We start from the raw sequence: 27,168 nt of genomic DNA, 5'->3' as shown, positions 1-27,168 counted from the left end.
TCATAAGTCTATAACTTCTTCTCACCTGGATATTGGGTAATAAGAACTCAGACACAAAGAGGACAAAGCTAATGAAATAGATTTTTAACTTACAATACTTTTTATAAAATTGATAATGAAAATAAAAGAAGTGATTAAAAAATATAATTTCCTAATAGAATGATCAATTAACTACTTAATTATTTAAAATGCAAGATTTGAACAATTAACTCTCTAAATTTGAAAATGATATGTAATAAATATCAAATCTGAGCATATAAATCAAAAATTATAGAATGCACAAGTGGGGCTCACCAAAATGTAAGGTGGTGAAAATGGGGTTCACTGGTCTAAACATGAAAACTAGGAATCAAACCCATTCACGACAACATCAAATTGGGGAAATAACCAATAGACCCAACTACAAACCTATGGTTGAGTTAGACACAATGATTAATTACATCCATTCTACTAAATTATTGTAATTATATAAGATAAGATGATTAAATATAAGAATTAGGGCTAACGATGCAAAATTGAAAGTAATAAACATAAATAGAAACTTTCAAAATATATATGCAAACTCTGAGTATAGATTTGGAAATGGGATATAGAGAGGAACCTATGTCTAAAATTGAATAATAGAAATGTTAAATTATGGGGCTAGCCAACCTAGTCCTAAAAGTGTCAAATGTGGATGTTGAAAATAGTTTTGGGATCAAAATGTCACCCAAATTTGCCTCCTAAAATTTAGTCAAAAAAGTATTGGATATTGTTCAATGGTTTCCACTATATAGGGTTTTCTAATTCTTCTAAGTATGGTTCAATTTGTCTCAATCTATACCTTCTATATCTATATTTTTTCTCTTATGAAACTATCACTTTCTCACACAAGAGAGGAAAAATGTTGTTGGGTTGATAGGATTTTGTCTAAGTAAAAACCTAGGTTTGGAATTAATAGGCTATGATGAATGACATGAAAAAGAGATCTTACCCTTGTAGGGTAGATGCTAGATCTAAAAATAAAATGTTATACTTTATTTATGAATCTCTTTTGTCTTGAACTCTTCATAAAAAAATTGATGTTTTCATGTAGGAGTTCATGATTTTTTTTAGAATAACTTGACCATGGATGCCATCTTGAATTCTTTAAATATGAATACTTGACCTTTCCTTCATTTCTCTAATGATGCTTGATTTCTTGTTCACTTGAATTTAAATTTGGAGTGAATTTTATTTATGAGATATGTTCTGAATGAGGGGTTAAAGCTTATTTTTATACCTAACCTCATGAAATATGTTGAAAATTACAAAGAACTTGGCCAATATCAAAATCATTTTCCATTCAACTTTTTTTGACTGTTAGATGGTTCAAATTTGAGCTCTTTCAATATGATCTATGGCACCTGGCATCCTAGTCTAGGAAGACTATGGTGCCTAGCACTGTAGTCTAGTCCATTTGGGCTAAAATAAGATGCAAGAGTCAAAGTAGAGAATGAAGATCACATATTTGACACCAGTGTGAGCATAATCAGGGCATAGAGGGCAGAAACACCAAAGTGAAGCCCAAGTGAGAATGAAATTGTATAAGGATATAATTTATGATACTACAATTATTATATCTATTTGTCTAATAGGGGGTTCTTTTTTTTTGAACCTCTATATAATTGGAAGTGATTTCATATTTTGGGCATTCTTAAATTGCATACTTTGATAGAGCTTTGTTTGTTTCTTAAGTGGCTAATAAAATAGTGAAGGAGACTTTTGGATGGGATAATCAAGGTTTTTAGGGTCATCTAAGGTTGAAATACTAAGTATTTCTAAAGTATAATCTAACAAAGGGATTACCATTGTCCTAAAAGTGACATTTTTGTGAGTGGTTTCAAGTGTTTTTCAGCCTATATCTTTCCAAGTATTCTTATTGTAGTTTTAACATTTTTTGTGAGAATTTATTATTGTATAAGCTTGTTGGTGCGTGTGAGGTTGTGGTAAAGCTATCAATACTATTTTTGGGTGTTGTGATCAAACTCCATAAGTTTGGTTCATTTTCAGATAGTTTAGCGGTGTTTTCAAGCTACTCTATATAGTCCATGCTCACCTAGTTTGTGGGTTTGTTGTAGAAAATGTAGTTTATTATTTTCAAAAATTTACTATAGATAAAATGACATATTTTCATTATGTAAATATTTAATATTGATTGTGTGTGTGTGTGTGTGTGTGTGTGTGTGTGTGTGTGTGTGTGTGTGTGTGTGTGTGTGTGTGTGTGTGTGTATTTATATTTTTTTTCTAAAGTTTGATGTGTTTTAGAGTACATTTATATTAGCTAGCTCATGTTGTTTCTATTGATTTAAGTTTTAAATAAATTAGTATAAAAGTGTTTCATACATGATAATTTATTTGAAAAGAAAAATTACCTTTTTTAATTAGCTTAATAAATCATTATCCTTGTGTAGATAGAAAGGAACAATGGAAATTTTTGTTTTATCATTGTATTCATCTTGCTACAATCAATGGAAAATGGTAGGGTGTAAGGTGGCTAGATAAAATTCTACTTACCCCTTTCTTTCCTATAAAAGCACCATTTCCTTGATAATTTATCTATAAGTCTTGGCAGCAAGTTTGTAAATTCTTAAATTGGGAGAAGGATGGGAATGAAACATTATTTTAATCTTGCAAGATTTATTATTTGGTGGAATAGACTTGTTTGATATCATGTCAACCTTTAGTTGTTTATTTCCTAATGCAAGATCATTGTCTATTCAAAAAAGGTATGTGATAGTTCAGTAATATTTGTGATTTCAATACTCTTAATTAGAATAACTAAAAAATTGTCAAAAGATCATTTAGTCTAAAAAATAGGTCCAATGGGTTTTTGATATTTGTAAAATCGTTGGTTTCTAGGAATTTAATTATAAATATACACTCTCATTTACAAAGTACTTTCATCAAGGATTGGTAGTTTCTTGCCAAGTACCAAATTTTTTATTTCCTTTTAAAAAATTATTGAATTTCCTTCCAAATATGTCATAAAACCTAAGACTTAACATTAAATGGTGTTGTGTATTTTAGAGAAACTAGTGGAAGAACTTGAATGCTCAAATTAGGAGGAATAAAACTATGTTGAATATTCAAATTATTTCTCGGAAAATCTTGCATTACAAGCTTCCTCTAGGAAATCAATTGAAATTTTTGAAGGTTGAGCCAACTAAATGCTCTTATTGTCAACTTAATGAAAAATCAAATCATATTTTCTAGAATTATTTAGGAAAAAAATTAATGGTATTAGTTGTGGTCACTTACGTGCTATTTCTTATCATGTTTTGTACTAGAAATAAGTTTTGGGTATTATTATTAGAAAAACTATTTTGCTTAATACATGGAAAAATAAATGCTTGTCAATATTTTCAAATCCTATTATTCTAATTTGAAAAATCAGGAGAGGGCCTGAACCATTATATAATAGCCAATAGGCAAAACAGAAGAATCTCACAAGAAGTGAGACAATGAAAAAATGATAAAGAGTAACACTTTTTTGAAGGCACAAATATTTTGACTAGACCAAAAAATGGAGGGGAGGACTATTGCATTGTATCAAATATAACATGCAAGTTTTCCAAAGGATCCTAAAACCTGAGACCAAATTCACCTTGGACATAGCAAAGGAGAGAGAAATTGGGGTTTTGAAAAGGACCCCTAAACCTTCTATGCTTGAGAATATTTAAGCGAAGTCAAAGAAAGACCCAAACAAAAAGAACCATCAGGTGTTTAAAGGTACACTTAAACCTTTGACGAATGAAACCACTACGAATAGTTGTGTTCATAGAAATGGAAAGGCACAAAAAGGATCCCAAAATAAAAAGAACCTTCAAGTGTTGAAAGGCCCCATGAAACCTTTTATGAGTGAAACCACTACAAATAATCATGTTCATAAGAATGGAAAGGGGCAAAAAGGAGCCTAAAAACCTCTGCAGAAGATCTCCATTAGCCATAGCACCAAGGTCCACCTCAATAGGTCTATTGTTCACAGATGGAAACCTAGTGGGCACCACCTTAGTAGGGCCCACAAGGGAAAGATGGGAGAAAGAGCCATACACAAATACCCAAGGATACATTACCCTCAAAAAAATAGAGACCATCATAAAAGAAGGCACAAAGGAAGTAGAGCCCTCTCTAGTAAAACTCACACAAGTATAGTAGCCCCAAGTTGGCCACCAATGCTAACCAACTACTACCACTTGATAGACTATGCTTTAAAAAGGATGTCAACATCCTCAAGATCATGCATAGCCATAAACTCCAGTGAACTCCCAACACTGAACCAAAGAAACACAGAAAACCCCAAAGCAACAGATGTAAGGGCGAAAGCCCTATTTCCAACCACCACCTAACATGGAGAGGTAGCTAGACTCATGTCATGCCCAAAATTTTGGGCAAAAATGGAACAAAATTTTTTTTTAAAAACATCCTAATAAAACTAAATGCACTACAATAAAGATGCAACAATTAAGTTTTGTCTTAACAATAGGTTAACTCAGGAAAATAAAAGAGTAGTTTACTAAAGTTGATTTAATTATCTTAACCATGCATGCGATAATAATTTAATGCGGAAATAATTCTCCAAAAGTGTCATTACCACTTTATTAATTAATAAAATAATTTAGCCAAAAATCCTCAATTTAATAGCCAAGAGATATTAATAATCTCAAATAATATTTAATTGCTCCTTGGCATAATTAAAATAATGCTAGCACTTAGATTATTAAATTTAAATATTCATTTGAGAAAATGTAAATAATGCAATTAGATTCAACTATAAGGTTAACTAAAACAATAATAACAATAGCCTAAAATAATTCATTTCCCGAGATGTCAAATTGTTTCCCTACAACAATAAAATATACCCATATTTAATGTTTGACCAATAAAAATCCTATAGACTAAAATTTTACATTAATCTTTTAATAATTCCCATTAATAAATTTTCCAAAAATAATTTAACCAAAACATTCATATGTATATATATATGTTTATTTGCATATACATATGTAAACAATACAAATAATTGTTTAAAAAAAAAAAGATACATTAAAACTAAAAACCCCTTTAAAATAAAACAATTATCCACATTAACTAAAATATAAATGAGGTTACCCTTTTCAAATTTAAAAAGGGTTTTCCCCCTCATTTATCTACTTAATTATTAAAAAACCCATTTGAACCCTAACTAGGATTTATAAAAACTAAACCTATCCATTCTTTTCTATCCTAACAAAGCTAACCCTAACCCGAAATCAGGTTAGGGTTGCTTTGTTTTCTAAGCAACATGAAATCTTATGCAGGTGTGAGAAATGGCAGAGGGCAAGAGGCGACGTAGCGGAGAGTGCACCGCCATGGGAAGGCTCACGGCCATGGCTGCCCATGATTGTGGGTCTCAACCCATAGCCATGTCCGCCCACAACTGTGGGTTGTGGCCCACAGTCATGGCTGCCCACGACTATGGGTTATGGCACACCATCATGGATGCCCACAACTGTGGGTCATGACTCACAGCCATGGATGCCCACAACCGTGATGCCACGACTGGGGTCACAACCACAATTGCGGCCGCCTGCGACTATGGGTCAGGGCCTTGGTAGTGAATCCATGCCCAAACATGGTTTTACATACCATGCATGTTGCATCCTCCCATGATGTTGTAACCTCCTCACAGCAATCCCACTGGACCCTAACCTGGTCTAGCTCTTAACCTCAAAGGGCCAACATCCAGCGAGCCAAAATGTGAATGGGCTCCAAAGATAACTACCCGTCTGACTCCACCTGCAAGGCATCCCAATCTAGAATATGAGACTCATCATAAATATACTTCCTCAGAACTAATACATGAAACACATCATGGATGTGTGACAAGCTAGGTGGCAAAGCTAAACGACAAGCAACTAGTCCTATCCTCTCAAGGATCTCAAATGGCCCTAAAAAGCGAGGTGCAAGCTTAGAACCCTTTCCGTAACGGATTAGACTCTTCTGTGGTCACACTCTCAAGAAAACTATGTCCCCAACCAAGAAGCTACGATCTATCCTCTTTGCATCTGCATACTTCTTCTCTCTATCTTGGGCCTCTCTAAAGCATTGTTTAATCAAATCCACCTATTGCTCCATATCTCAAACTATCTCATGATCGATAGCTACTGTGTCCTCAATGCGGTCCCAACTCAATGGTGTTCTACAAGGCTTGTCGTATAATGCCTGAAAGGGTGGCATACCCAAAGAAGTGTGATGCCCATTTTTATAGGCAAGCTCTACCAAAGGAAGGTACTCTTCCCATGGTCTGGTGATCCATGACATACATACAAAGCATATCCTCTAACATCTAGTTAACCCTCTCTGTCTATCCATCCGTTTTTGGATGATAGGATGTGCTGAAATTGAGTTTGGTGCCCATTATTGCTTGTAACATCTTCCAAAAGGAAGAAGTGAAGAGGGAATCCCTGTTAGAAATAATCTTACGTGGGACACCATGAAGTTTGACAATGTCCCGCAAGAATACCTGTGCCACTGCTGGTGTTGTGAAGGTAGTCCAAACTGGTGAGAAGTGGGCCACTTTGGTCAACTTGTCAACTGTCACCAAGATGGCATCATGGTGACAGGATGAAATGGGAAGACCAATGATGAAATCCATGGATATAGTATCCCACTTCCACTCTAGTATAGCATGAGACTGGAGCAACCCACCTGGATGGCGGTCCTTCGCCTTGACTCTCTAACACTCAAGACATCGGGCTACTAACTCAGCAATAAGTTGCCGCATACCTGGCCAATGATATAACTGTCTCAAGTCTCCATGCATCTTCTTAACTCTAGGATGTGTTGCACAAGGAGCTCTATGAGCCTCCATCATAATGAATTCTCACAAATCCCTGGAAGAAGGTACATAGATGTGCCCTCTATGGTGTAATAGTCCATCGGACTCTAAGGAATAATTAACATACTTTCCCTCCAGGGTCTCTTGAGATTGCATCACCTGACAAACCTCTAAATACCATCCATCCTCTGGCAACCACTACAATATATGATCTCTCAAATTTGTGCCCATACACATGGAGTATACCTCATGACGTCTCCTACTCAAGGCATCTGCAACTATGTTTTCTTTTTCCTTGCTATAGTGAATGTCAAAATCATACTCGCATAAAAAATCCATCCATCTTCTCTAACGAGCATTAAGATTATGCTGAGTGAATATGTATTGTAAGATCTGATGGTCTGAATGAAGCTCAAAATGATGACCCAAATGGAAGTGTCTCCACCTCACAAGTGCATGCACTACTACTGCAAGCTCAAGGTCATGAGTAGGGTAGTTAAGCTCGTGAGTCTTAAGTTTCCTAGACTCAAATATTATAGCTCTACCATCCTGCATGATGACTGCTCCTAAACCCTCTAGGGAAGCATCTGCACAAACCATGAAGTCAGCTGAGGGATATGGAACTATAAGGATAGGTGTGCTAGTATTGCCCTTTTGAGTTCCTAAAAGGACCTCTCGCACTTCTTTGTCCACTCGAATTTCTTCCCTTTATGCTGAAGAGAAGTAATAGGATATGTGACTCTAGAGAACCCCTCAACAAAGTGTCGGTAATAACATGCTAGGCCCATGAAGCTTTTGACTTCTATCACACTAGTTGGTGCTGGACAATCCATAATAACTCTGATCTTTGATGGGTCAAATGAGATCCCATCACCGAATATAACATGTCCTAGATATTTAACCTCTAATCTAAAGAAAGCACACTTTGACAAACTATCATATAACTGATTGTCTCTCAAAAACTGCAATACCTATCTCGAGTGCTCCTCATGCTCCTTCTCATTTCGAGAATATATCAATATGTCATTGAGGAGCACAATCACAAAATGGTCAAGGAAGGTGCGGAATACCCCATTCATGAGGCTCATGAATATAGTTGGAGCATTAGTAAGACCAAATAGAACCACAGTGTACTCATAGTGGCCATACCTAGTGCGAAAAGCGGTCTTATGGATATCGCTCTCCACTATTCTTGACTGATGATACCTTGACTTCAAGTCTATTTTGGAAAATACTTTGGCACCCTGAAGTTGGTCAAATAAATCATCGATCCTGGGCAAAGGGTATCAGTTCTTGATGGTCACTTTGTTCAACTGACAGTAATCCATACATAACCGAAGGGATTTGTCCTTCTTCTTTATGAAGATGACTAGAGCTCCCCAAGGGGATACGCTAGGATGAATGTGACCCTTCTCTAGAAGTTCCTCAAGCTACATCTTGAGCTCATTAAGCTCATTAGTGGTCATCCTATATGGTACTCTCAAAACTGGCTCAGCTCCCGGTACAAGGTTTATGTGAAAGTCAATCTCTCTACGAGGCGGCATCCCTAGCAGCTCTGAAGGAAACACGTCTAAATATCCTTTAAGGATAGGATGGTCATCAGTAGATGGTTCCTTATCATCCCCTTCCTCTCTATTACTGATGGTGATGCCAAATAAGTGGCATCCTTTTTGCATGCTCTGCTTAAGCTGCATTGCAGAAATCATACGAAGTGATACAGGTCTCTAAATCCTAGAGATTACTATGGAAGAATCATGATCATCCTCACACTCGATCTTTTTCTAGCGACAATCCATCTTAGCTCTATGGGCGTATAGCTAATCCATGCCAAGTATGATTCCATAAGATCCAAGTGGTGTAGCTCAAAGGTCTACTAAGGTGGTTGTACTACCAATCTGAAGCTGGCATCTCCTAACCTCTAAATCCATAGACACTCTAGCCCCTGAAGCTAACTCCGCTTCCCAACTAACACCTTTCCTAGTTTCCACTAGCCCGCAATGCTCCACAACCAATGGAGATATAAAGGAATCTGTATCTCTTGAATCAAACAAGATAGAAACACTGCTACCTCCGATCATACCTGTGGCCTCAATAACTATGGCCTGATGTTCTGCCTGGCGGTTGTCAACCATTGTGAAGACTCTATGGGACTTGCCCATATCCCCAACTATAGGCTCTAATGCTATCATCCGCTGATTGTCTGCTTTTTGACCCTAAGGATACTCTCTCACCATGTGCCCCATGGATCCACAAGTGAAACAAGCACCACGTGCCTAAAACTGAACACCCTAAGGCCTAGAGTATGACTCCCCGCCTGTTCTACTCAAACCACTATACCCACCCTTGGAGGATTGTTGACTCCACATCGAACGTGTGTATGGAACCTAGGGTCATTGATCTCATCTAGGACCATGTGTCTGCCACTGCTTGGGCTTAAAGCCCTGTTGACTCTGATTCTACTGATTGCTGCGGAGGAGGGGATTTTAAGGACCTTGATGAATGTCTGCCATTACCCTTCCAGTGGGATTTCTGAAACCCATAAGTCTGGGTTATAGGGTTTTGATTCTAGAATTGATCCCTCGTGTCTTGAGGCCTACCATGAATCTCCTCTACTATCAAGGCCTTCTCCATGGCAACCCGAAGGCTTCCTAGAGTTGCCATCCTCACCGATCCTACTATTCTGGCATTCAATCCCCTAATAAATTGGTTGACGAGAAGCTTCTTTTCCTTCAGGTAGTCTACATAAGGTAAGAGCTCAAATAACTTGCTCTCATATTGGGTCACTGAGAAACCCTTCTGTTGAAGGTCATGGAACTCATTGATCCTATGCTGTCTGAAGTGCTCTGACAAGTATCTATCCCTGAATCTCTCTGTAAAGATCTCCTAAGTGAGGGTGTCTGCAACTATACCACACTTGTACTCCTCCTGCCTCCACCATGTAGAAATTGTTCCTCTCAAAAGGTGAACCGCTACCCGTACCTTCAAATTGCTCTCATAGGGATGCAATGCAAAGCACCATCTAGACTCAAAAGCCAAGCCTCAACTTCTACCCCATTGGTAGATCCTCCAAAATATGGTGGCTAAAGGTGCAAAACCTCTTCGATCTGATCCTTGGGATCACAATGTGCTCTCTTAAAATATACTGGTATTGCTACTAGAAGTGGTCTGAGTAGATGAACGAACTCAAGCTCATGCTCAGCCTGGCCCTCTAAGGGATTAGGAGGTGGACTCCTACTCTACTCCCTAACTATTGATCTATGACTCTCAAAATTCTGGTTTTATGCCCGAAGATCTACTGCTGAGAGCCTATCCTAAACTATCCCTATCAGGTTCTGAAGTGCAACCAAGATATCTCGGTTTGAGTCAATCGATTGTTCGGGAGGAGCCTCTGGGTTCCTTTCCAGAACTGATTCATCCCTATAGACATCTTCGTGTGCCATGTGTGTACGTCTAGGACCCCTACCGTGCTTACGAGCTTGTCGTGTAGTCGGAGGCATCCTTATGAGAAAATAAAATAAAATGAAAAAATAAAAAAAATTTGAAGAAAAATTTAAAGAATTAAATAATTAAAACAAAACATAATGGAGAAAGGTTCCTAGTGTTGGAAACCTTGCTCTGATACCAAAATGTCATGCCCAAAATTTTGGGCAAAAATGGAACAACAAATTTTTTTAAAAACATCCTGATAAAACTAAATGCACTACAATAAAGATGCAACAATTAAGTTTTGTCTTAACAATAGGTTAACTCAGGAAAATAAAAGAGTAGTTTACTAAAGTTGATTTAATTATCTTAAGCATGCATGCGATAATAATTTAATGTGGAAATAATTCTCCAAAAGTGTCATTACCACTTTATTAATTAATAAAATAATTTAGCCAAAAATCCTCAATTTAATAGCCAAGAGATATTAATAATCTCAAATAATATTTAATTGCTCCTTGGTATAATTAAATTAATGCTAGCACTTAGATTATTAAATTTAAATATTCATTTGAGCAAATGTAAATAATGCGATTAGATTCGACTATAAGGTTAACTAAAACAATAATAACAATATCCTAAAATAATTCATTTCCCGAGATGTCAAATTGTTTCCCTACAATAATAAAATATACCAATATTTAATGTTTGACCAATAAAACTCCTATAGACTAAAATTTTACATTAATCTTTTAATAATTCCCATTAATAAATTTTCCAAAAAGAATTTAACCAAAACATTCATATATATATATAAACAATAAAAAGAATTGTTTAAAAATAAATAAAAGATACATTAAAGCTAAAAACCCCTTTAAAATAAAACAATTATCCACATTAACTAAAATATAAATGAGGTTACCCTTTTCAAATTTGAAAAGGGTTTTCCCCCTCATTTATTTACTTAATTATTAAAAAACCCATTTGAACCCTAACTAGGGTTTATAAAAACTAAACCTATCCATTCCTTTCTATACTAACAAAGCTAACCCTAAACCAAAATTGGGTTAGGGTTGCTTTTTTTTCTAAGCAACATGAAATCTTATGTAGGTGTGTGTGTGTGTGTTATGCAGGTGTGAGAAATGGCAAAGGCCAAGAGGCGACATCGAGGAGAGAGAGGGCACGGCCATGGGAAGGCTCACGGTTGTAGCTACCCATGACTGCGGGTCTCGGCCCACAGCCATGGCCGCCCATGACTGTGGATCTCAACCCATAGCCATGGCCGCCCATGATTGTGGGTTGTAGCCCACAACCAAGGCCACCCACGACCATGGGTTGCGGCCTACCGTCGTGGACGCCCACGACTGTGGGTCGCGGTCCATAGCCATGACGCCACGACTGGGGTCGCGGCCATAGTCGCGGCTGCCTGCGACTGTGGTTCATGGCCTTGGCCATGACTCCATGCCCAAACCTAGTTTTACATACCTTAAAAAAAAACTTTTTTTATTATATATATTTTTTTAATAATATATGTGAAATGGTATATGTGTGTGTGTGTGTGTGTGTGTGTGTGTGTGTGTGTGTGTATCTGTGTGTGTGTGTGTGTGTGTGTGTACATATATATATTCTTATATATATATATATATATACATATATATATATATATATATATATACATATATATATATATATACATATGTATGTATATATATATATATGTATATATATATATATCTGTATATATATATATATGTATATATATATACATATATATATATATATATGTTTATATTTTGAATATACAGAGATATAAGAATGACTGTAATAATAAATAATAAACCAGAAACATTAATAACTAAATATTTATTCTTCCAAGTTTATAAATCATTTAAATATGTATATGCATATATTTGATTTTAAAATATAAAGGCAATAAAAACTAACTCTCTTTTTTTTTTAATAACTTAGCAATATATATTACCCAAGTATATGAATATCTAGATTTCTTTCTTATGTCTAAATCTTTTTTTTTTTTTTTCAAAGCATTAAAGCAGATTATTTAAAATAACAGATTTGAGTAAATGTATTTCTTTCTCTTCTAAAAGGCATATAGTTAACTTTTGAGTTAAATAAATTTAACTAGATTTATTTACTGCATTTACAAAATGGAAAATAGGAGAAATTAATTTATTACAGCTGCAACTAATAATCTCTAAAATTATTTAATCCATAGACAACATGTTGTGATGCAATATTAATAATCACACTAAAAACCTATTTACATTATTTTGCATTATGAACAGTAGATAGAAATAAATGTCTATTTTCTTTTACTAACATCTAAACTTGTACATTTTATTTATTTCCTTTCTTTTTACAATAGCTATTAAGGAAGAAATAACTTTCATTTTAGGAAGAAAATACAAATAAATAATATCTCAATAACTATAAAAACATACTTCAAATTTTATTTTATTTCTTTCTCGCAAGATCAAAATCTAACAAAAGAATACATCTTATTTCATGATAAAACATAGTTTAAAGAATACATTTAATACATCATGGTAAACTTTACAAATAGGCAGATACCAAACTTAGCCTCTAATTTCTATTGAATGAGGGTTTCCCAAATAAATACATATTTTTTATTACAACTAAATACAAATAACAATAGGATCAACTCATAGCTTTTTCTTTCCATCATTTCCCAAGGAAACCTGCAAATAAAAAGCTTTTAGGTTGTGACCATGTAGGCTCACCTCCCAACCTAGGCTTACTAGAAGCCACCCCCGAGCTTGGAGAACCAAGACCTAAACGGGATACACACAAGCAATACACAAAAAGAAAGACAAACTTCACAACATTCACATTCCCATCCCAAGGCTAAACACGTCACATATGTGACTTTTTAAATGGGGTGAAGGTGGACTAAGTACCTTGAGGAGAAAACTACAAATAGGAGAAACATATTGCCATTGCAAGGCAACCAAGAACACATCCACAAGTTCCAAACTTGTCCCAACAATTCCTTATGACCCCAAGGCATACAAGCCAGCAAATCTCCCCTTATGACCCCCAATGCATAATCACTATGCAGCAAGGGTCACAAAAATCCCTTGAGAATCACTCTCTTCCAAAGAGAGCCTCTCACTCTAAGGCTATCAAAAAACCCTTCACCCCAAGGCCACTCTACACTCCCAAGGGTGAGTTTTGCCTTGAAAACTCCCAAAACATAAATATAAAAACTCAACTAAAAATACAAAAGGGAAAAACACAACATCTTTTTACATAAATAAAAACAACAATGGGAGAAACAAATGCAACATACAGTCTTTTTGAAATTTACAACATATATAAGGTAGTGATTGAACCAACATTCAATCTGCCAAAAGGATGCAAAGGATAGTTTGTAGGAGAGCTGTCCAAATCCACAACTTCTTCCTTCTCAAGACTTAACCAAAATTTTCCTATACTAAAATTTCAAACATCTCAAGATTCTAAGTCTCCATAGATGGAGAGTGGGTGATTACCATCCTAAGCCTCAAACCATTCCCTAAGAAGACTCCTCTCACTCTTTCCAACCTTTTGGATAGAGTGTGAGCTCACATTGGTTGGTCTTCCCAACTTCTTACAGACTTACTAAAACTGGCAACCGAAAAAGGTAAGAGAAGGTGGGGAAGAGAAACTGACATGTGAAAGGAAGGTTGTCTAACCTAGGTGGAATCCTCCAAAGTTGGATTTCTTCCATCTTGGCAAAATAAATTTTTGAGGTGACAAAATAGTCACATGGGAGTGGTCACATGCTTAAAAATTCCCCTAACCCATAGGTATACCATATGGACCCTCGGAAAATCCCCTAAACTAACCCTAGGAGTCAATTTGACCCCTTAGAAACCCACCTAAAGTTTACCTACGGGTCAAACTTGAGTTGACCACTCCAAAGGCTCTCTACCCAAGACTAATCTGGGACCACACTCAAATATTTAAAAAAAAGCATTGGTTGAAACAATTTCCCTCCAAGAGACATGTCATTTTCAACACACTTTACAACATGTGTCAAGTGACACAATAAAAAACATTACTTAATTACACATGGCAAATGTCTCTTTTTGGATTAAACAAATTAATAAATATAATTTAACACACAATCAAACATTTACGTTTATGAATAAAACATGATACATACGGGGTGTTTTCTTTCCAAATAGATAACCCCTGGCTTCACAAACGCACAAAGGTCTAGGCTTGATTCTCCATATTGTTTCCATGGTCACATGGATTGGTTTTCCTGCACATCTCATTTACACATTAGTAATTCCCAAATAACCACATATAAATTTAACATATAAAAGAATACAATTCAATCACTCTATATACAATTGCCATCATACTAATGAAATTATCATATATCCAATAAAATCCACATAAAGCAATTCACTTAACGACATTATCATAATCCTCATAAATTTCAACCATTCATAAGGCACGCATGCATATTTCTAACATCATAATAAAGTCCTACAAATCAAAATAAATGACATACACCATATCAATGTTAGCCAATCCTGGGATCATATAAAATTATATATCCATAATGCATAGAAATGAAGTATCAATAATAGGCCCAACATGAGAATAACTGAAATGCAAGGACGGGTCGGGGTAGGGCCTCACAACTCATACTCAGAATAACCAAAAAAAAGACTTGTCTAGGTGAGAAACAAAGCCACAAGGGCCAAGTATATTGCAAACTCCCCATAGAACCATACACCAAGAGGAGGGGATTCCAATGGAAATAGGGGAACACCCATAAGAAAGCCACGAGGGCAATGGCCAAAGGCCTTCAACTAAAGGCCAAGAACAAAATGGTCACTACCCCACTCCATGGAAAATGCAGAAAGAAAAAAAATAGGCCATGAGAATCACCTCCCCTCCTCTACATGCAAGAGGAACAACCAAAGTAATGGTGCCAAATTTGAGAAGTACAAAGCCTAGATACAAGCCAACTCACATAGGCAGAAAGTATATTTACAACCCAATAGAGCCTAGAATAGTGAAGAAAGTGCCAAGAAGTGAATCCAACAAACCCATGAGAGAGGGAAATGTAGCCAAAGCCATAAATCCCAATGTAGGCCTAAGAATACCCAAAATAATAACAAGACCACTAGCAACTCTCCACCTAGAAAAAGCTAGAAGATGTATAGAAAACTAGACCTAGCACTAGCCACCAATAGAAAGGCAGTTTGCCAAGCACCAAATAGAAAGAAAGGGCCATGAAACAAGAGCCTCCCATTGTCATCTAACTCCTTGTCATCTTTTGCACCCTCCCTATATCTTCCTCACCTCCCAAAACCCTACATCTAGACACTCTACTCCTACTCATAATGGATAGAATCTTTTTTAAAGAATATTGTTTATGAAGAAGTAGAAATGCTAAAATTTAACTCTAACATATTTTTACAATTTGTTTCTCTTTTTTTTCAACTAAAGGGGGTCTCCAAGGAAAATGCCAAGTATAGTGAGCATTCGAAAGAGATTAAACTTTAAAATTCACATCTCTGTGAAGGTGATATTTGGTGGATATTTATGGTTCTAGACACCTCTAAAGCCTATTCAAATTCAAATTTCAATTTGTGCATTATCTTTACTATTTCCAAATTTTGTTTGAGGATTCGCTTGTTAGTTAGTAGAAAAATGGAAACATGGGTCCTGCATGTCTCTACAAGATTGTTTTTTTATTAGATAAAATATTTTTGAAAGGGGCCCTAAAACCCTTTACAAGTGGATTTTGTGGGGATCTAGAACCCACTAATTGAACACTACCAATAGATAAGAAAAGGAAAACAATATCCCAATAACAATATACCTGAAAGCTAACAATATCAAAGATTTATCTGTGAAAGAACAAGGCCGAAGAAACCATCAAGCTTAATTCATGAGAATAACCATCATGGGTTTTAAGAAGGCTCTCATAACCTTGAGAAATGTTGCAACAAGTAAAACATAGATTACCCACATCCTACTAATAGAAAAGAATATGCAAATGAACTAGAGAGATCTTGCAAAAATAATAACAAGCCCAAGCCAACAAACACAAATAATGGGTTTTGAAAAATACTCCCTTAATTTTATGATGTAAATCCAAGTAGATATTACCATCCTCAAATTCCTTCACACAATAATCAGAAAGAAATGCCTTCAACATCCACCTCAATAGGATAGGAATAATCTTATCCAAAGGAAGTGTAGCCACAAACCCCTTACAAAAAATCCCACCATCTTTTCTAAACCAAGTCTTCACCTTAATAGAAGACATATCCAGCTCAATAGGATAGTTTTGCAATAGAAAAAAATGGAACACCGTCAACATCCACCTCAATAGGATAAGAAGTATGTCAACCAAAGGAAGGGAAGTCATAGTCTCTTTATAGAATCTCCCACCATCTCCTGCAAACCAAGACTTGACCTCAATAGAAGACATCTTCACCTCTAGAGGAAAGATTTGCAGCAAACAGACAAGCAAAAACAATCCAGCACCTCCCACTCCACCTCAATGTGAGAAATAGAGTAATAAGAGTTGTATATGGTGAAAACTGATGATGACAAACTATTGTATGACCTCAAATTTTCAAACACAAACAATCTAAGTCCTACAATAAAACATTCACCAATACCAATAGAGATACCTAAGGTCATGCAAATCAACAAAATAAAACAATATTACCATTCACATGCCAAGTAGGGTTTCAATCTCCATTGTCTCCTATCTACATTGATCTTGTTTGATATATTTGCTCTCAGATTTTGTATTGTGCACAAGAGCTCAACAAAGAATGGATTGTGGTTGTATCTTGATCGCAAGAAGGCTTGATTGCATCTGAACATTAGGGTTGATAATGAAGGATAGTATCCTCTTATATAGAAGACACTTTAGAAAATGGAAGGATAAGATTAAGAGGTGAAAAGAATAAATGGTCAGCTAGGATTAAAGGGTAGGTAGAAGAAATAATAAAATAATAAGAGGGTAGGTAGTGTAGGAATTAAGAGATGAATGACATGTATCATAGGTAGAAAAGGTTAATGAATTAATTAAATAAATAAAGATTTATTTAATTAATAGAAGAAAGAGGATAATTAAATAAATCAAATTATCTATTTAATTTAGGAAAGGGATTATTCAAATAAATAAAAGTATTTAGTTAAATTAGAAAAGGGCTAGAAGAGGCTAAATGAATTAATTAAATAAATAAGAATTTGTTTAATTAATAGAAGACTTAGGATAAAATAGCTAAATAAATAAAATATTTATTTAATTAAACAGGATAATTTTAGGTGTCTACAAGACCTTCACAGGGTAACAAACCCCCTCAACAAAAACCCCTTAATAAAAACAAAAAATGGTCCTTTGAAAACTAGTAGCCACCAACAACCCACCAAGACAAGCAACCTATGGGGAAGATACATAAGATAAAAACTACAAAAAAGAGAAAGCACACCTATCCTAGAAAAAATCCTAACAAAGAGACCACCACCATGAAAGATCCAAGTAACCACACTTTCTATGGACAAAACCCTAAAAGAACCACCTAATGTAAGACCATCAAAAGTAGAAATACCAAAGGGGGTAGTTAAACCAACACCATAAAACCCCTTATCCAGTTAAAAACAACCAAGCTCACCTATACCAAGAACACGTAGAGTTGCACAAGAAAAAAGGACCAAGTCTCCAAAACCCCACTACAACATAGGGAGATAAAGGGCATAGAACATTACCCCCACCATGAACAAGATCATAGCCCATCTGAAGAAGAGGAAAATATTACTCTCCATAGGTTCCAAAAGGGTAGCTCTAACATCTCCCTCTGCCCTAAAAGAAACAAGAACCTCCTTGAGAAAATAGAAGAGGAAGTAGCCAGGAACAAGAGCCATCACATCTATAGGGAGAATGAAGAAGTAACAAGCCCCCCTTCAAAAATAGTACCTTGAAGAGAAGAAACTACTCAAGAAAATAACATTGCAAAGACCAAAGCCGGATGCATCACAATACCCTCCACAAACACTGTGTTGGATATTGTTGCTCCTAGGATATGTTGTTGTCATTGATGTCAACATATTCTTGTGATATATGGCTCCAGTGATTGCAGATTGGTTTACTGAGTTTATGGTTTTGTGATATAGCATTTTCTAGTACCAGTATGTCATTCCTTGATGGTTTCAGTGATCCGAGAGCATTACTTGATCATATTATTTGATTTGGTTTATGGTTTGGTTCCTCTAATCAGTTTATTGTACAGTTCAGTATTTCCTCTGGTGTGATCTGATATTGAGCTAAGTTTTTGGGATATTGTTTTTGATGTTCATGTGTATCTTCATGTTAGATGGTTCATGATTTGGTGCTTCATAGGTTATCCTTCCAAATGGCAGTTGTTGTTGTTTGAGTTTTCTCGAGTTTCAGATGTTGACCGATGAAGATTTGATAAGTGGTGTTAGTGTAGTTGTTATGAATTATTCTAACGTGCTTTCTCATGTTTTTTAATTATTTCTTATTTGATTTAATGGTGTGCATTGAACTTTGTGCATAATATTGATGAATTTACTGATCCAATGGTGTTATTCATGTTATGTGACCTATTTGTTGGTGTAGCATGTTGTGGTTGACCTTGAAGATATTTTTGGTGGTGTTGCATGTTTGGGCATTTGATTTGGGTCCATGTTATGTCATTCATATCATAATATTAGTCTGGTGGTTGATGTTTGTATCATGTGGTGAGATTTTTGTAATTAGGCCTTATTGGTTTGAGTCGACCTTGTTGTCAAGGTTAATGATCAGTATATATAGATGTATTGTTGATGTAATTTATGCATATGTAAGGTGTCTGCATTATCAAAGAATTGTATATGTGCAAACAAGTCAAGAAATGTTTCGATATTGTGATTGAGCAGAGATTGAAGTGTTGCAGAGCAGACCAATGTGCTTAACTGAAACTATTATCAAGCATTAATAGATGCTATTCTTTTAGTTCATCTAGTTCCAAATTGATGTTTGAATGTTTTGTAAGTCAGTGAGAATTCCTTGAAAGGTAGTGAACCTTCCCTGAGGGTTGTATCCTTCTGGGTTTACTATATTTTGAGCAGTGAGCTCTAGGCAGTGTGCCTGAATGCATATGCATTCCCCATTGTGATTATTTCACATACTATTACAGAGTATCATTTTATTATGGGTAGGGTCCCACCATGGTTTTTCCCTTGATCGGGTTTTCCACATCAAAATCTTGGTGTTATGTGTTCCCACATCCATGATATCTTTCATGTTTCAATTCTTTGACCTTATCATCCAGATGTGACACATGTTCTTGATTGGAACTCTTTGCAGGTCGAGGACGGGCAACTTTCCATGGAGCCTGTGCGCATTCTTCAGCATCGGGATTTGATCCTCAGGGGTCATACCATCGACTAGGTAAGGGTCCTATGGGACCCAAATGATGAGACCTTGGTGACTTGGGAGGATGCAGCAAAGATGAGAGAACTATATTCTTATTTATTTTAGGCTTCCAAGAGTAAGCCTAGTTTTGGGGGGGAGAATGTAGTACCCCTACTAGTTTGAACTCATTAGACTCATATTTTATTATTGGTTGTTTTCCAATGGATACATTACCATGACATATTATTCAGATTTTTATGCCATTATGCTTTATTTGGAGATGAGATGTATAATTTATTTGCAGTATTTTAGTACTTGTGATTTATGGCATTTTATGTATTATTTCTATGTACTGACATTTTACTTTAATTATGCAATGTGGAATTATATGTTGTGTTTGCGAGTGTATTAGATGCAAGGGGACGATTTTCCTTCACTCATTTCGGTGAGACAGGGAACATTGTGATTATCCTTCATCGGTGTGTTTGTCATGTTTTCTATATTATATATATGTATGCATGTGTGGTTCGGTGATGCAGGATATTGCGGGTACAAGTACCGGGTAGGTATGGGGTATCGTCTCCACCTGGCTTCACAGGTCTGAGCGTGCCTTATATTTTCCAATGGAAGTGGAGCAGATAGTAGTTGACCCCATTTTTACTCAGTTACACTCATATGAGTGTCGTCAGTTAGTCGTTTTGTCAGTTAGTTCGGTCTTCGTATTTTGTCATTTTATCTTTTATGGATAATTGCTTGAGATTTGTTTAATTTGAGTGTTTTAGTGGATTTAATTAATTGATTAATTAAGTTTATGAAATTATCTCATTATTGTATTGTTTATGCATTGAGATTATAAATTTAGTTAATTAAAGGAATTATTAAATTAAGTTGCATGGTATTAAAAAAATATTTTTATTTTAAAAAAATAAATTAGATTAATTGAATTTATTGTTTTCTAAAAGTTATAATTAAATAAATGAATAAAAGGATTAATTGGAATTAAAGTATTGTTTTAATTCTTTATTTAGAAAATTAATTAATTGGAATTAAAAGTATTGTTTTAATTCTTTATTTAGAAAATTAATTAATTGGAATTAAAATATTGTATTAATTCTTTATTTAGAAAATTCATTAATATGCATGAGAAAAGTAAAGAAAGAATAATGTTTTAAATTATTGCATGTGATAAATTTAGAAAATAAAATTAAAAAAATTACTATTATTCTAAATTTAGGGTTTTTGTGAAAAAGCTATTGAACCTAGAATTTTAGTTTAAATAGGGGTGAGGTCTTTATTTTAAAACACAGATAGGAACACACAAGAACAGGTCAAGAATTTAGGTGAAGAAAATTTATTGGAAGTTATTGAAGGGATTAGGGATCTTCTACAAAATTCTTCCAGGAAAGCTATACCAGGTTGGATGATTTCTTAGTTTTGTGTTTTATTAAAAATATTTTTGTTTTTTCTCTGCTTGATGTGTGTGTAAAATAATTGTCAAATCCAAAACTCTCTTCTGGTGAATTCGAGTTGTGTTTGAAAAATTCATGCCTGATGTGTATTTCTTGTTTGTGGAAAAAATGTAATTTTGTGAAGATTAGAAAAAAAAAATTGTTATAGGAAATTTGTCGGATTTTAGAATGCATGGAAAATTTGCAAGATTTAGGAGAAAGGGTATTTTACCTGAAAAAAAAATTATCCTCTCTTGTTGGATTTATTCTAATAGTTTTTCAAATAATGGTACCTATGTGAGAGTTGTTGTTCACTTTAGGAAGAAATTTAATTTTGAATTAAATTTATGAGAGTATCTAATTTTTTAAAAATTGGAATAAAATTCTAATTGAATTTTATTGATTTGGATATTTAGTTTTTTTTTATGCTGCTGTAACGATTTTTAATAAAACTATAATTTTATGTTTTAAAAGAAAAAAATTTAAAAAAATTATATTATATATATATATATATATATATATATATATATATATATATATATGTAATTAATTATTAAAAATGTGGGGAGGCCATGCCTCAACCCACGTAGCACTACCTCTGGTAGTGGCTACAGTCATAGGACAGCATCACTGCCCAAAGGTAGCGGTTGTTGTCATAGGACAGCAGCGCTACCCAAGGGTAGCGTTGGCTGCCTATGGTAGCACCGCTACCTTAGGGTAGCCAAATAGCAATGTTTATTATTTTATTTTTTAAAATTTTATTTTATTATAATTTTCATTTTAAATTTTGTTTTTAAAGAAATTTAATAAAATAAAATAATAATATATTTGTTTTAATATATATGTATATATATTTATATATAGTTGTCTTTACTTTATAGTATTTTTTTTTTTATGTTTTGGTATTTTAAATAAGGTTTTGCTAAATTATAAATGTGAGAAATTTATAATTGAAGATTTTAGTTTAGATATAATTAATTCAAATTTAGTTATTTCAGAAAAAAAAAAAAAAGGTTTATAAATTAAGATTCCATACTTATGCTTGTAAATTCGTTAGGAGAATTATTTTTATTTTAAATCTTTTTGGACAAATGACAAAGTGAATGTTTTTTTTTTTTTAAAAGTTGTAAATTCTTGTTATCTGGAAATTTGTAAATTGCATGTCATTTATGCTTTGACTGTTTTTAAGGAAAGATTGCCTGTAATAGGATCTTGCGTATAATGTGTTCTGAGTCAAGTTTTATTGCAATTTTGATTAAATTGTCATTGTGTCCTATGATATTATTTCTCCTAGACCAGGTGTGGTTGTATAACCTATTTGATATGAGCCATTGTGTGTCTTTGTCCAAATGGTCATTCTTGGGTGTGTATCTGTGTATCCATCACCTGTGTTTGTCAGGATTGTTTATGGTTGCCTGTTTTGCCATAGAGTTCTCGTAGAGAGAAACATTTCTTGTTAGTGTCCAAAGAGAGAGAGTGGCTTTCGAGCGGGGGCTATGCCCAAAGTGGATGATAGGATAACCCGTCGAAAGTTAGTTAAAAAGTGATAACCTAATAATTGATTAGGGGTTGGGTAGATTTAAATATTAATTAAGATAAATGTGCCTTGTGCATAGATGAGTGCTTGTACAGGGCTCATGATGTTACGAGAAGGCCTAGAATGGAAAACTTACCACCTTGTCTTCACGAAAGGATTGGTAGGGCCCGCATGAGACTTAGTTGGAATCGAAGGCTCGAGAGAGGTTACCAGGAGAAACCCGAGAATGGAGGTTGGGACCTATGGAGGCTGTACCATGGTAACCATCAAGCTATGCGATGACACTCTCTTCTTAGAGTCACTAGTGTTTTGTGAGTTGTGTTACATGGATGGTTGCAAAGTCTTGTAGTCCTTTTGTACTTGTCTTGCTTTTCTTGCTTGAGGGTTTTCTGCTATCTCCTAGCACGGTGGGGTGGTTCCATTTTGGGATCACATGGTCGGGTGGTAGTGCCACTTCCCATCGGATGTTCTAGATTGTATCTTCAGGCAAGGAAAGGCTTCGCTGGTGTTTCTTGGATCGTGGTTTATGTACCAGCTCTTGTTCAAGATCATTATTCAGTTGAGACCTTGTGGTCATTGTATCAGACTTTTATGTAACCTTGATATTGTATCCCTGTAACCAGTGATATTATTGGAAGCCATGTATTTATGGATATTGTAATATTATTATGTCAGTGAAATGAATGTTATTGTTTTGATCCTATGTTTAAATGATTTATGAAAATTGGATACATTGGAATACTTTTATTTCCTTATTATGAAATTTGGATGTATGTGTAGTTTTAAACTTAAGTATTCAATTTATCTAATTAAATGGATTAACTGTGGTGTTAATATAATCTATGAAATTAATCTTCATTGGTTACCCTTAGGAAAACTTATGATAGACTTCCGTTGTGTTGATAAACGTTCAATGATTATAGTTAGTACACTTAGTCTTTAACAAACAAAAAAATTATTTCACCCTTTAGTTGCCTAGTTGTGTTGTTTTCCTTTAGGGTTCCTGGCGGGGCATTACACTTGGTATCAGAGCCCAAGTTTCAACACTGGGTACTCTGCGTTTGTAGTGTGCCTTTCATTGACCATCTTGCTTAGGTCATAAATGTTTGTATCTCTCAGGACTTATCCTTGCTATGGATCTGAACCTTTTTCTCTTTTATGGTACCAGGTCAAGGCTAAGAAAGCTAGAGGAGGTGGCCGTATGGGTGGTTGCCAAGGAGGCAGAGGTGGAGGACGGGGTCATGCTTTTGACCATCACAGTCCTTCACCACCACCCACTCATGTGAGAGTTGAGTCAGAACAGTCATTTCATCAGGAGCAGGAACAATCTATTCATCAGAACTCTCAGCATGCAGGAGAACATGTTTCCGAAAGGGAAGAGATGAGACAGATGTTTCAGGAGGTTATGACTAGGTTAGACCAAAGGCCTGAGTTTGAGCAACCTATTCATGCTCAGGTTGAGGAGCCGCTTCAACAAGTTCCAGAGGAAAGAGAGAGAGAGAGAGAGAGAGAGAGAGAGAGATCACCAAGCCGAGGGGAGATTCCAACTGTACAAGATCCACCTTCCTTAGGTCACATAAAGGACTTGATGAGGTCCAATCCTCCTTACTTTGATGGTACGGGTACTGGTCTTGAGGCAGAGACCTGGCTTATCGGCTTCGACCGATGTTTCGCTATGTTTCCATACAGCAGTAACACCAAGGCAAGATGTGCTATTATGCGTCTAAATAAATTTGCTTCAATCTGGTGGAGATTAGAGGAGGAGAAGATTGGTGTATGCATTAACACCATCACATGGGAACAATTTCTGGAGAGATTCAGGGCACTATTTCTCTCACCCCAGTGGAGGCAGACTCGAGTAGATGAGTTTTATGCCTTGCATTAGTATGGGATGACAGTAGACCAGTATGAGCACAGGTTCTATGAGCTCAAACAATACGCCGGAATTGGTAATGATGAGGCTATGCCTGTCCAACATTTCCTAAGAGGTTTGAATGACCGCATCAGTGGAGGTGTGAGGGTATTCGAGCCAGCTTCAATGGAGATAGCCGTGGAAAAGGCCAAATTAGTTGAGTTGAACCTTAGTCGTGCACTTGGTGGTCAGACAGGTGTGCAGATAGGAAGTGCACCTACCAGTGGAAATAAAGCTCGAGGAAATCAGTCCCAGTCAGCAGCACCATTTAGAACTCCTCGAGCACCTGCTAAGAGTGGGCAACAACAGCAGCAGCAGTCAAAACCTAAAAAATTCTAGGGCCAACAAGGTGGCAATTCTCTGTATAAGAAGGGTAGGAACTGGTAGAGGGGTAAACAGGGCCCTATAGGGCAGGCCTCGCAGAGTGCATCTTATGCCCCTAGCTAGGGAACTTTCCAACAATCTAGTGGATCAATAGGTAATAGAGGAGCTTGCTTCTCTTGTGGGCAGTTTGGTCACAGAGCTTCATAGTGTCCTCAAAATGTCCGCAACACAGGTAGTTAGAGACCAGCAGCATCTGAACCTATAGTAGGAGATGCAGGGAGGTCCCATAGAGTATTTGCAGTGGTAGATGACCGCAAGCTGACCATCAAGGTATAGTCATTGAGGCAGCAAGTATGTTGCATGGAACCCCTATCTCTGTACTTTTTTATTTTGGAGCTTTTGATTCTTTTATTTCTTCATCCATTGTGGAGTGGTGCAGACTTACGTCTGCTAAGCAGGCAGATAGGTGACAAGTAGAGTTGGCTACAGGTGTCTGTGTTTCTGTTTGATGCCTTTATTCCCAGTTGTGAGTTGAAATTAGGAACCATAGTTACTTCAGTGGACCTTCCGGTTATTCCTTTGGGATCTTATGGAGTTCTATTGGGGATGGATTGGCTATCATCTCACAGTGCTCATGTAGATTGTCACAAGAAGATAGTAGAGTGTTTAGATGACCTTGGCAGAGAAGTGGAGATTGTTGGAGTTCAAAGACCGATATCCCTGCGTATGATCTTCGCTATGCAACTTAAGCAGTGCATGCGTAGTGGATGTCAACTTTTTGCAATCACTCTTGAGGAATTGGATGAGTCAGACAGGCGAGAAATCACTCTAGATAGTCACCCTATTCTTAGAGAGTATGCAGACGTGTTTCCATTGGATATTCCTGGTATGCCTCCGAAGCAAGATATAGACGTTCGTGTCGATTTGGTACCTGGTGCAGAACCTATTTCGAGAGCACCATATCGGATGACTACTCAGGAGTTAAGTAAGTTGAAGTTGCAGATAGAAGAATTATTGGCCAAGGGATTCATTCATCCTAGTGTTTCCCCTTGGGGTGCGCTTGTTATATTTGTTAAAAAGAAAGATGGTTCTCTTCGGTTATGCATTGATTACCGACAGCTGAATAAGGTAACCATCCAGAATAGATATCCATTGCCTCGTATAGATGACCTTTTTATCAGGTTAAGGGGGCCAAGGTGTTCTCTAAGATTGACTTGAAATTTGGATACTATTAGTTACGCATTCAGGATGCAGACATTCATAAGAAAGCATTTCATACTCATTATGTTCACTATGAGTTCACAGTGGTGCCATTCGGGTTGACAAACGCGCCTTCAATTTTCATGAGCTTAACGAATGGATTTTTTCGCACCTATCTTGATCATTTTGTCATTGTATTCTTGGATGACATTCTAATTTATTCTAGATCTGTGGAGGAGCATGAGGGTCACTTACGTCAGGTACTGTAGTGCTTAAGGGAAAATCAACTCTATGCCAATTTAGCAAAGTGTGACTTCTTCCAGACTGAGGTGAACTATCTTGGTCATGTGGTTTCCAGAGAAGGTATATCTATTAATCTTTCAAAGATCCAAGCCATTGTTGATTGGCCAGCGCTGACCAACATTTTTGAAGTTAGGAGTTTTATGGGTTTGGCCGGATATTACCGTCGCTTTGGTAAAGGTTTTCCCTGGATAGGACACCCTATTACTTCTCTTCAGAGAAAAGGGAAGAATTTTATTTGGTCAGAATAGTGTGAAGTAGCTTTTAAAACCTTGAAGGAACTCCTTGTCAGTGCTCCAATTTTGGCAGTTCTTGATCCATCTGGAGATTTTATGGTATGCACAGATGCCTCTTTGGAAGGTATTGGTGCAGGACTTATGCAGGATGGATGTGTGGTTTCTTATGAGTCTCGCAAACTCAAGCACCACAAGTTGAACTATCCAGTTCATGATTTAGAGTTGGCAGCTGTAGTTCATGCTTCGGTTCGGTGGCGGAATTTCCTGTTAGGGCATCGGTTTGAGCTACATAGTGATCACCGCAGTTTGAAGTATATATTCACACAGCCAAACTTGAATGCTCGATAGTGAAGATGGATATAGTTCTTCTGCGAATATGATTTTGAAGTTCATTATATTTAGGGGAAAGAGAATGTAGTAGCAGATGCTTTGAGTCATAGGCGGCATGAAGTTTCAGCATTATCCCTTGGAGTAGACTTGAGAGAGAGAATTCTTTGAGGTCTTCCTCAAGATACTTAGTATCAGGATG

The sequence above is a fragment of the Cryptomeria japonica genome, chromosome 11 (genome assembly GCF_030272615.1).
Source record: "Cryptomeria japonica chromosome 11, Sugi_1.0, whole genome shotgun sequence".
In the NCBI taxonomy this organism is placed as follows: Eukaryota; Viridiplantae; Streptophyta; class Pinopsida; order Cupressales; family Cupressaceae; genus Cryptomeria; species Cryptomeria japonica.
Note: the sequence above shows the minus strand (reverse complement) of the source record.